This window comes from Myotis lucifugus, unplaced genomic scaffold, assembly GCF_000147115.1.
Source record: "Myotis lucifugus unplaced genomic scaffold, Myoluc2.0 scaffold_2, whole genome shotgun sequence".
Taxonomy (NCBI): Eukaryota; Metazoa; Chordata; class Mammalia; order Chiroptera; family Vespertilionidae; genus Myotis; species Myotis lucifugus.
The window spans coordinates 31,735,429-31,746,755 of NW_005871050.1; positions in this window are offsets into that span (position 1 = coordinate 31,735,429).

The following is an 11,327-nucleotide window of genomic DNA, read 5'->3' on the forward strand; positions in this document are numbered from 1 at the left end:
ATGGTAAGAATTCCTTTTTTTTACCGCAACGTAGTATTCCATTGTGTAGATGTACCACAGTTTTTTAATCCACTCATCTGTTGATGGGCACTTTGGCTGTTTCCAAATCTTACCTATGGTAAATTGTGCTTCTATGAACATAGGGGTGCATATATCCTTTCCGATTGGTGTTTCTGTTTTCCTGGGATATATTTCTAGATGTGGGATTAATGGGTCAAATGGGAGTTCCATTTTCAGTTTTTTGGGAAAACTCCATACTGTTCTCCACAGTGGCTGCACCAGTCTGCATTCCCACCAGCAGTGCAAGAGGGTTCCTTTTTCTTCACATCCTCTCTAGCACTTGTCATTTGTTGATTTGTTAATGATAGCCATTCTGACAGGTGTGAGATGGTACCTCATTGTCGTTTTGATTTGCATCTCTCGGATGATTAGTGACTTTGAGCATGTTTTCATATGTCTCTTGGCCTTTCTTCTGTCTTCTTTTGAAAAGTATCTATTTAGGTCTGTTGCCCATTTTTTGATTGGGTTGTTTGTCTTCCTTTTGTTTAGTTGTATGAATTCCCTATAAATGTTGGAGATTAAACCCTTATCAGTGATAACATTTGCAAATATGTTCTCCCATGCAGTGGGCTTTCTTGTTGTTTTGTTGATGGTTTCTTTTGCTGTGCAGAAGCTTTTTATTTTGATGTAGTCCCATTTGTTTATTTTCTCTTTAGTTTCCATTGCCCTAGTATCAGTGAAGAAATTTCTTCGGCATATGTCTGAGAATTGCTGCCTGTGAATTTCTCTAGTATTTTTATGGTTTTCCATCTTATGTTTAAGTCCTTTATCCATTTTGAGTTTATTTTTGTGTATGGTGTAAGTTGGTGGTCCAATTTCATTTTTTTGCATGTATCTATCCAATTTTCCCAACACCATTTATTAAAGAGACTATCTTGACTCCATTGTATGTTCATGCCTCCTTTCTCGAATACTAATTGAGCATAGTGGTTTGGGTCAATTTCTGGGTTCTCTATTCAATTCCATCGATCTATATGTCTGTTCTTGTGCCAGTACCAGGCTGTTTTGAGAACAGTGGCTTTGTAATACAGCTTGATATCTGGTATTAAGATCCCACCTACTTTGTTCTTTCTCAGGATTGCTGCAGCTATTTGGGGTCTTTTTTTATTCCAGATGAATTTTTGGAAAGTTCATTCTAGGTCTGTGAAATATGCCATTGGTATTTTAATGGGGAGAGCATTGAATCTATAGATTGCTTTGGGTAGTATGGACATTTGGATGATGTTTATTCTACCAATCCATGAACACAGTATGTTCTTCCATCTGTTTATGTCTTCCTCTATCTCCTTTTCCAGTGTCCTGTAGTTTTCTGCATACAGGTCTTTTACCTCCTTAGTCAAGTTTATTTCTAGGTATCTTAATTTTTTTGGTGCGATGGTAAATGGGATTGCTTTTTTAGTCTTTCTTTCTGTAAGTTCAATATTGGTGTATAGAAATGCCATAGATTTCTTGGCGTTAATTTTTTATCCAGCTACATTGCCGAATTCATTTATTAAGTCTAATAATTTTTGATGCAGTCTTTAGGTTTTCTATGTACAGTATCATGTCATCTGCGAATAATGACAGTTTTACATCTTCTTTTCCAATCTGGATACCTGTAATTTCTTCTTCTTGTCTAATTGCTATGGCTAACAGTTCCAAAATTATGTGGAACTGGAGTGGTGACAGTGGGCAGCCCTGTCTCATTTCTGTTCTTCATGCCCATTGAGTATGATCTTCGCTGTTGGTTTGTCATATAAGGCTTTTATTATGTTGAGGTATGATCCCACTATTCCCATTTTCTGAGGGTTTTTATCAAGAAAGGGTGTTGGATTTTGTCAAATGCTTTTTCTGCATCAATTGATATGACTATGTGATTTTTATCTCTCAATTTGTTTATGTGATATATCACGTTTATTGATTTGTGGATATTGTACCATCATTGCATTCCAAGATAAATCCTTTTTTGTTCATTGTTGTTGATCGAAGGATGTAATGCTTTTTCTTTTAAAACTAGAATGGGGGTGAGGCCCTCGGCATCTATGAAGAAGAGAGACAGGGGCCTGTTTTTTCTCTTTCGTTGTCATTGTGTTGCTTTATCTGGTTTTGGTATTAGGGTAATGCTTGCTTCATAGAATGAGCTTGGAACTGTTCTTTCTTCTTGAATTTTTTGGAATAGTCTGAGGATAGGTTTTAGTTCTTCTTTGAATGATTGGTAAAAAAAAAAAATCCCCTTTGAAGCCGTCTGGCCCTGGGCTTTTGTTTGCTGGAAGGTTTTTGATGACTGCTTCAATTTCTTCCATAGTTATCGGCCTATTCAGGTTTTTAGATTCTTCCTGATTGAGTTTTGGAAGGTTATATTTTTCTAGGAATATGTCCATTTCTTCTAGGTTGTCTAGTTTGTTGGAATAGAGTTGTTCATAGTATTTTCTAACAATCCTTTGTATTTCTGTGGGGTCTGTTGTTATTTTGCCTCTTTCATTTCTGATTTTGTTTATTTGGGTCATCTCTCTTTGCTTCTTGGTGAGCCTGGCTAGAGGTTCATCAATCTTGTTTATCCTTTCAAAGAACCAGCTCTTGGTTTCATTGATCTTTTATATTACTTCTTTTGGTCTCTATGTCATTTATTTCTGCTCTGATCTTTATTATGTCCTTCCTTCTGCTCACTCTGGGCTTTCCTTGTTGCTCTTTTTCTAATTCTTGAAGATATAGAGTTAGATTATTTATTAACATTTTTTCTTGTTTTTTGAGGTAAGCCTGTAGAGCTATGAACTTCCCTCTCAGGACTGTTTTTACTCTGTCCCATGGATATTGGATTGTTGTATTTTCGTTGTCATTCGTTTCCAGGATGTTTGTAATTTCTTCTTTGATTGCTTTGGTAACCCACTGTTTAATAGCATGTTATTCAGCTTCCAAGTGTTTGGATTTTTTGATTGTCTTTATTGTAGCTTATTTCTAATATTATGCCATTGTGGTCTGAGAAGATGCTTGATATGATTTCAATATCCTTGAATTTTGAGAGTCTTTGCCTGTGACCCAATATGTGTTCTATCTTTGAATATGTCCCATGTGCACTTGAGAAGAATGTATATTCCGTGGCTTTGGGGTAAAATGTTCTGAAGATGTCAATTAAGTCCATTTGATCCAGTGAGTCATTTAGGATTGCTGTTTCTTTGCTGATTTTTTGTCTAGAGAATTATCCAGTGATGTCAGTGGTGTATTAAAGTCCCCTACTATGATTGTATTGTTGTCGATCTCTCCCTTGATATCTTCCAGGAGTTTTTTATATATCTGGGTGCTCCTGCATTGGGTGAATATATGTTTACCAGGTTTATATCCTCTTATTGTATCAATCCCTTTAGTACTATGAAGTGGCCTTCCTTATCTCTTATTATGGCTTTCACTTTGGGGTCTATTTTGTTGGATATAAGTATTGCTACCCAAGTTTTTTTTTCTTTTCCATTTGCCTAAAATATATTTTCCCATCCCTTCACTTTCAGTCTGTGTGAGTCCCTTGTTCTGAGGTGTGTCTCTTGTAGACAGCATATATATGGGTCATGTTTTTTATCCATTCAGCCACTCAATGTCTTTTGATAGGAGCATTTAGTCTATTTACATTTAAAGTTATTATTTATAGGTACTTCTTTGTAGCCATTTTCATTTTTTGTGTCTGTGTTCTTTCTTCCCTTTTTATTTCTTCTTTTTACAGAATTCCCTTTAGCAATTCTTGCATTGCTGGCTTGGTAGTGATAAACTCCCTTAGCCTTTTTTTGTCTGTGAAGCTCCTTATTTTCCCTTCAATTTTGAATGAAAGTCTTGCTGGATAGAGTATTCTTGGATTCAGTCCCTTACTTTGCATCACTTTGTTTACCGCCTTCCATTCCTTTCTGGACTCTTGTGTTTCTGTTTAGAAATCATTTGATAATCTAATGGCAGATCCCTTGTATATAACTTTCTGTCTCTCTCTTGCAGCCTTTAAGATTTTCTCTTTTTCCTAAACATTTGCCATCATAATTATGACTTGTCTTGGTGTGGGTCTTTTCCACTTGATCTTGTTTGGGACTCTCTGTGCTTGTATGACTTTCTTCTTCCCCACATTAGGGAAGTTTTCTGACGTTATTTCTTCAAATAGGTTTTCTAACCCTTGTTCCTCTTCCTGTCATTCTGGCACCCCTATTAATTGTATACTGCTTCGTTTCATGTTGTCTCCAAGCTCCCTTAGGCTCTCCTCCTGTCTTAATTATTTTTTTCCAATTGCAGTTCAGTTTGGGTATGTTTTGCTTCCCTCTCTTCTAATTCGCTAATTCGGTCCTCCACTTCTCCTAGTCTACTATTCAAACTTTCCATGGTGTTTTTTTTATTGCAGCTATATCACTTTTTATTTCTTCTTGATTCTTACATAAGTTGTTGATTTTTCATCTATTTGGTTTATGAAATGTATGACCCTCATTCAGAATTCTTGTTCTGACATATTGTATGCATCTGTTTCACTTAGGTGCTTGTCTAGCGATTCTTCCTTTCCTTTCTTATGGTGGTTTCTACGTCTCCCCATTTTTGCTCTCACCAAAGGATTTAGGTGTCAAGTCGTGCATGGACTGCTCCTCGGGTGGCAGTGGCTCCTCAGGCAGTGTCTGCTCCTCAGGTGGTCGCGGCAATGGCTGCTGCTCAGTTGGAAGAAGCTCCTCTGGTGGGTGCTGCTCGCAGCAATGGTGGCTCCTCTGGCTTGCAGGACAGGCTGCTCATGCAGCTGCTGCTTCTTGGATGGGGGTGGGCTGCTCACAAGGCTGCTGCTCCTCGGACAGGGGCAGGCTTCTCACGCAGCTGTTTTTCCTTGGATGGGGTGGGCTGCTCATGGTGCCGCTCCTCCTTATAAGGGGTGGTCTTCTTGTGTGGCTGCTGCTCCTCAGATGGGGTCAGGCTGCTCACGTGGCTGCTGCTCCTTGGAGGGGGGCCGGGCTACTCTTATGGCTGCTGCTCCTCAGATGTGGATGGGCTGCTCCATGGCTGCTGCTCCTCGGACTGGGATGGGCTGCAGGCAGCTGCTGTTCCTCAGAATCACTTTTTACTAGTATAACAATAACTTCAATATATAGGCAGCTTCCCATAATTATAGTTGTGGATATAGAGGACAATGAGAAGAATGCTCTTCCTTGGCTTTTATTTCATTTCCTCTCAATCCATCCATCTCCTCACTTCTGCCTTGGAGCACATCCAGGACATTTACTCTGGTAGTTAAATCTCATTCACAGTGAATTCTCAGGATGTCATACCTCTCACTTTGTAACAAATTTCAACCAACACAGTCCCTGTTTTTTCTCGCTTTAAAGACTGCTTCTGGGAGCACAATTTAAATGAAGAGAAAGCATGACTGGCCTTAATAAAATAATGAATTTATAAAAATCTGTCCTCTAAAAAATACTTATTTACCTTTTAATCCAGCTATTCTATTTTAAAGAATTTATCTTATAGCTATTTGTAAACACATGAAGGCAAAGGATTAGAAAAAATGCAATTCCATATCCAGATTTAGTTGGGAAAAAGATACAGCACACATTAAATAAAATACTATAGAACTGTGAAAAGGAATAATGATGTCCCCTCTATATTAACATCGAAATATGTTAGATACCTTGTTAAGTGAAAAAAGAAAAGTGCAGAATGATGTATATACTATACCACTATTTGTGTAAAAAACATGGGTAAAGCAAAATATAGTCAATAATATTGTGATAACTTTGCATGGTGACAGATGGTGATCACATTGTAAGGTGTATAAATGTCGAACCACTATATTGTATACCTGAAACTAATATAATACTGTATCTTAAATGTTTTTTGAAGTTAAGGTGAAGAACTAGGGAAGATGGCAGTCTTGGTAAACACCTATACTTGCCACCTCCCACAACCACATCAAAAGTACAACTAAAATATAGGACAACCATCATCCAGAACTGCTGGAAAGCTGGCTGAATGGAAGTCCTACAACTAGAGAAGTAAAGAAGAAAGTACACTGAGACTGGTAGGCAGTACAGAGATGCAAAAAGGGCTGGTCCAGCACCCAAGTGTGCCGTTTTTTTAATCGGGAGAGAGATTGTCTCTGTGGAGGCTGCCCAGAAGAGCAAGGGGTCCCAGCCCTACACCAGCCCCACAGGCCAGGGTACCAGAACTGGGAAAAGAAGTCCCAACAAGCAGTAAGAACTATGGGCTGTAAAAACCAGTGCGGATTAAGGCTCAGTGACACATAAGCTGCTGGAGACCCAGCTATTCCTCTAAAAGGCCAGCACCACAAACTGAACTTACAAGGTCCCATTTCCTATGAACTCCAGCACCAGGGCGAGGCTCTGGGTAACACAGACACATACAAGGAGGAACTGGATTGTCTGGCATCAGGGCAGGAACTTGGTGGTGGCTTTTTCCAAGATGGAGGTGCTCACAAGGATCATTGTTCCTATGCTAGGACCTCCCAGGTCCCAGGGCTGACTGGCAGCCATTTCTGTTTGTTCCACCCTGGTGATTCCCTAAAACTCTGCCTCATCCAATTCACAACTCCACCAAAGCTGTGTGTAGTGGCTTTTGCATATGAATGGCCTGTCCTTGCTCAGGCTAAAATCTCTCAAACAAGCTGAAGCTGGGTCAGGGAGCCTCAAACCTATCAATAAAAGGCCCAAGGCCGAACTGGTTTGGCTCTGTGGATAGAGCGTCAGCCTGTGGACTCAGGGGTCCCAGGTTCGATTCCAGTCAAGGGCATGTGCCTTGGTTGCGGGCACATCCCCACTGGAGGGCGTGCAGGAGGCAGCTGATCGATCTCTCTCATCGATGTTTCTGGCTCTCTATCCCTCTCCCTTCTTCTCTGTAAAAAAATCAATAAAATATATTTTTTAAAAAAATAAAATAAAAGGCCCAAGACCTGACACAGGCACCAGCCTGCCTTGCTTCATAGCTGGGCCTCATCTGAACACTTCCAACCCAATACAAAGTGGAGGAATCTGCAGATCTCTCTGTAGCTTCTGCTGGGTGGCCCCAGGCAGTGCCTGACTTTGCACCTCCCTGGAGACCCAAGAGTCAGTGTACCCAGTGGTCAGTGTCAGAACATAAGAGATTACAACTCTACACATCCAGAAGTGACACACTCAAGGGGCAGACTCAGTGAGCACCAAAGCCCCATTGAACCAAGTCCTGCTCCATAAGGGTGTCTCCTGCACAGTAGTTATCCAACTGTAGTCACAGGTGGTCCTCACAGCCAATTCTCCTGGAGGTCAATTCCACCCAGTGACATCAACAGCAATCAAGGCTCAACTACAACATGACTGTGCTCACAGCCCACAAAGGGGTGCACCTAGAGCTCCTAGCTCAGGTGACTGGGGAGGCTGAGCCACTGGACCCTATAGAACACCTACTACACAAGGTCATTCTACCAACTCAAGGAGACATAGCAGCTCTACCCAATACATAGAAACAAACACAGGGAAGCAGCCAAAATTCAGAGACAAAGAAACATGTCATAAATGAAAGAAAAGGAAGAAAGCAAACTACTGGATATAGTGTTCAAAACCATAGTTATAAGGTTACTCAAGAATCTTCTAGAAATCTCCAAAAAAAAATGGAAAAGGACAAGTCAGAAATTAAGCATACACTAACTGAAATAAAGACTAATATACAGGGATTCAATAGTAGAGTAGAAGATTCTGAGAATCAAATCAATGATTTGAAATGTAAAGCAGCAAAAACACCCAACCAGAAGAGCAAAAAGAAAAAATAATCCAAAAATATGAGATAGTGTAGAGTCTCTGGGACAAATTCAAGCGTACCAACATTCATATGATGGGGGTGCCAGAAGAGGAGAGAGAGCAAGATATTGAAAACCTATTTGAAGAAATAATGACAGAAAACTTCCCCCACCTGGTGAAAGAAATAGACTTATAGGTCCAAGAAGCACAGAGAGTCCCAAACAAGAGGAACCAAAAGAGGCCCATACCAAGACACATCATAATTAAAATGCCAAGGCTAAAGACAAAGAGAGAATCTTAAAATCAGCAAGAGAAAAGCAGTTAGTTACCTACAAGGGAATGCCCATACAACTGTCAGCTAATTTCTCAACAGAAACTATGCAGGCCAGAAGGGAGTGGCAAGAAATATTCAAAGTGATGAATAGCAAGGACATACAACCAAGATTACTCTACCCAGAAAAGTTATCATTTAGAATTAAAGGTCAGATAAAGAGCTTCACAGACAAGAAAAAGCTAAAGGAGTTCATCACCACCAAACCAGTATTATATGAAATGTTGAAGGGTATTAGAAGAGGAAGAAAAAGAAAAAGATCAAAAATATGAACAACAAAATGGCAACAAATACATACCTAGCAACAATTGAATCTAAAAATCAAAATAAATGAATAAGGAATCTAATTAACAAACTGGTGAATAAAATAGAATCAGAGACATGGAAATGGAACAGACTGACAATATTCAGAGGGAAGGGGGGTGGGGTGGGAAGAGAATAAACAAAGATCTTATATGCATATATACATTATCTATGGACATAGACCATAGAGTGGGGAAGGCCTGGGGTGGGGAGGGAATCCGGTGGAAGGGGGCAATGGGGGGGAAAAAGAGGGACATCTGTAATAATCTCAACAATAAAGATTTTAAAAAATAAAATAAATTAATATGATGATAATCACATATTTATATTTGTTAGTGTATGTAAAATAAAACTCTAAAATGATACTTAAGAAACTAATAGTATTTTTTAGAGAATCCTTATAAAAAAAATTTTCCATTTCCCCTCAGGAACCCATGCACATCTGTGAAATCCAATCCTTTCCTAATTCACTTCATCCATCAACCTTTTAGAGGAAGTCAGTTAACCCCATTATTCTACCACCCCTTTACACACCTGCCTTGCCCTTCAGCATCTTATTCATCTCCAAAGCTTGTGTTGATAAACTATTATGAGTTCTGTTAATGGCTTTGTGGGGCAGCTCCTGCTCATAAGATTTTAAGATGCACTTTCAAAACCTTGAAGGTAATGGTCATTGTTGGTTTTGAGGTGGTTACCTTGTAAAGCTGATTAGAAGACAAGAGCTAGGAATGACAGAACCAACCTTTATAATATTTATGGCTTTGCAAAGGCCTTGCACTTTGTAAAAAATCAATTTGTAAGGGAAAGATCCAATATAGGCAATTTGTGACCCATTGAAATCAAGTCTTCAGATCCTTAAAAACAAAGCCCCACAAAGAGCTTCTTTAGAATCTGAGACTGGCAGTTTTAAGTTGTGGCAAAGATTTCTGTGAGCTTTGAAGGGCATATGTGGGGGGAGGGGGCAGATATAGGATTTGGTATTATCTTTTTCCCCAAGCGCCACCCTTCTTCCAATATCCAGTTATTTTCAAAGACCTGACCATCTGCTTTAGATATACTTCCATCATTGAAAGAAAAAAACAGCACCTCCATCCAACTATGAGGAGAGTTAGCTGATGTGAATACTTCCGCAGGAGGTAAAGAGTAAGCAGGGACAAAAGACAATGAAACTTGCAGAAGTGAAGAGTAAGGCCCGAAAGCCTCACTGGGGCTCCTGTTTCTTTTGTTAAAGATGATGACTTTGGTAGAAAGCAATGAGCTGGGACCATTAAAGCCATTGAAATCCCTGAGCAGCCAAAGTTCTGCAGGTCCATTATTGAGAGCCTCTGCCAGGCTAGGCTAAGTGGGTATCTGACACTTTGGAATGTGTTCACTCCTTTCTCAGCAAGGGCTATTAAATGCTGGGCTGATTTTTTTGTTTATTTTTGGAAGGATGTGAGGAATAAAGAATATTTATAAAAAGGCTAGTACTTTGAAGAAAGAAGAAAAACACCTGCTGACAGACATGAAAACGTACAAGTTCACAGGCTTTCAATCATCCTCAGCACCTATTGTGCATCATGAGCCACATTTCATCTTCTTATCTCTGGATACAAATGGCTGTCACCATACTTCTTCAGCACATTAGCTATCTCTCTGAACTCTGTCACCCAGAAACACAAATATCAGGGATGGTACAAATATTCAATTGCTAGGCAACACTCTTATCTTCCCCTCTGCTACTTGACTTAATACTTTGTACTTATAAGACTTTGTATTTTCACATCAAATGCGAGAGATGAACCAGTCTTCTCAGCAAGGTGAGGCAATAGCTTTGGCTAGTGCCCCTCTAAGTAAGTGCTTCCCAATCCTGGTCTTGATCACATCCCACAATCCCCATATCTCAAGATGGTCTTGCAAAGTCTCAATAGAAGATCCAATTTAAGTTTTGAAAAACTTAATAGTACTTTAAGGAAACTGGACAAGAGTTTATAACTTCAGTTAAAATATCAGTTTATAGGGGGGAAAAACAGGCTACCAGAATACTGGAAGGCACTTCATTAACTCTTTAATTAGGCATACACATATTAAGCTATTACTATGTAGCAAGTACACTGACAACTGCAGGGTATACAAAACAAAATTCAGTACTTGCCCTCAGGTGATTAAAGCCATGTAAGAAGAAATAAATATGTAAACAGATGAATACAGTACAATGTAATGGTGGGAATCTGTGCAGGATACTGTGTAGATTGAGGAAGCAGGGGGTGATCTTTAAGGAATAAACATGTATTAACTGATTAGATGGTGGTGGGGTGAGGGGTCATGGGTAGTGGTGTGCATTTTAAGTAGAAAGAACAGCACAAGAAAAGGCAAAGAAACATGGAACAGGGAATAGGAAGCAATTCTATATGGGTAAAGAACAAGATTTAAAACAAAATCAGACATGAAATAGGAGGTGTGGTTCATTGTTTTAGTAATGGTTCCCAGTTTGTCCACAGGTCCCTGTATGCACAGCCTTTGTAACTTTGCCACTCCTGCCATCAAAACGTAGACCAGGGGTCCTCAAACTACGGCCCGCGGGCCACATGCAAATACAAATATTGTATTTGTTCCTGTTTTGTTTTTTTACTTCAAAATAAGATATGTGCAGTATGCATAGGAATTTGTTCATAGTTTTTTGTTTTTTTTTAACTATAGTCCGGCCCTCCAACGGTCTGAGGGACAGTGAATTGGCCCCATGTTTAAAAAGTTTGAGGACCCCTGATAGACTATCTCTCTACTCTCTGATTCTGGGCTCAGCCATTTGACTTGTTTTAGCCAATGTGACAATAGCATTTGTGAGGCTTGAACTGTACTTGTGTATTGAGGCTTGCCCTCTTTTGTTGTTGGTAATCCAGCTACAACCACCATGTGAATGAGGAATGGTACAAATACTCATGAATATT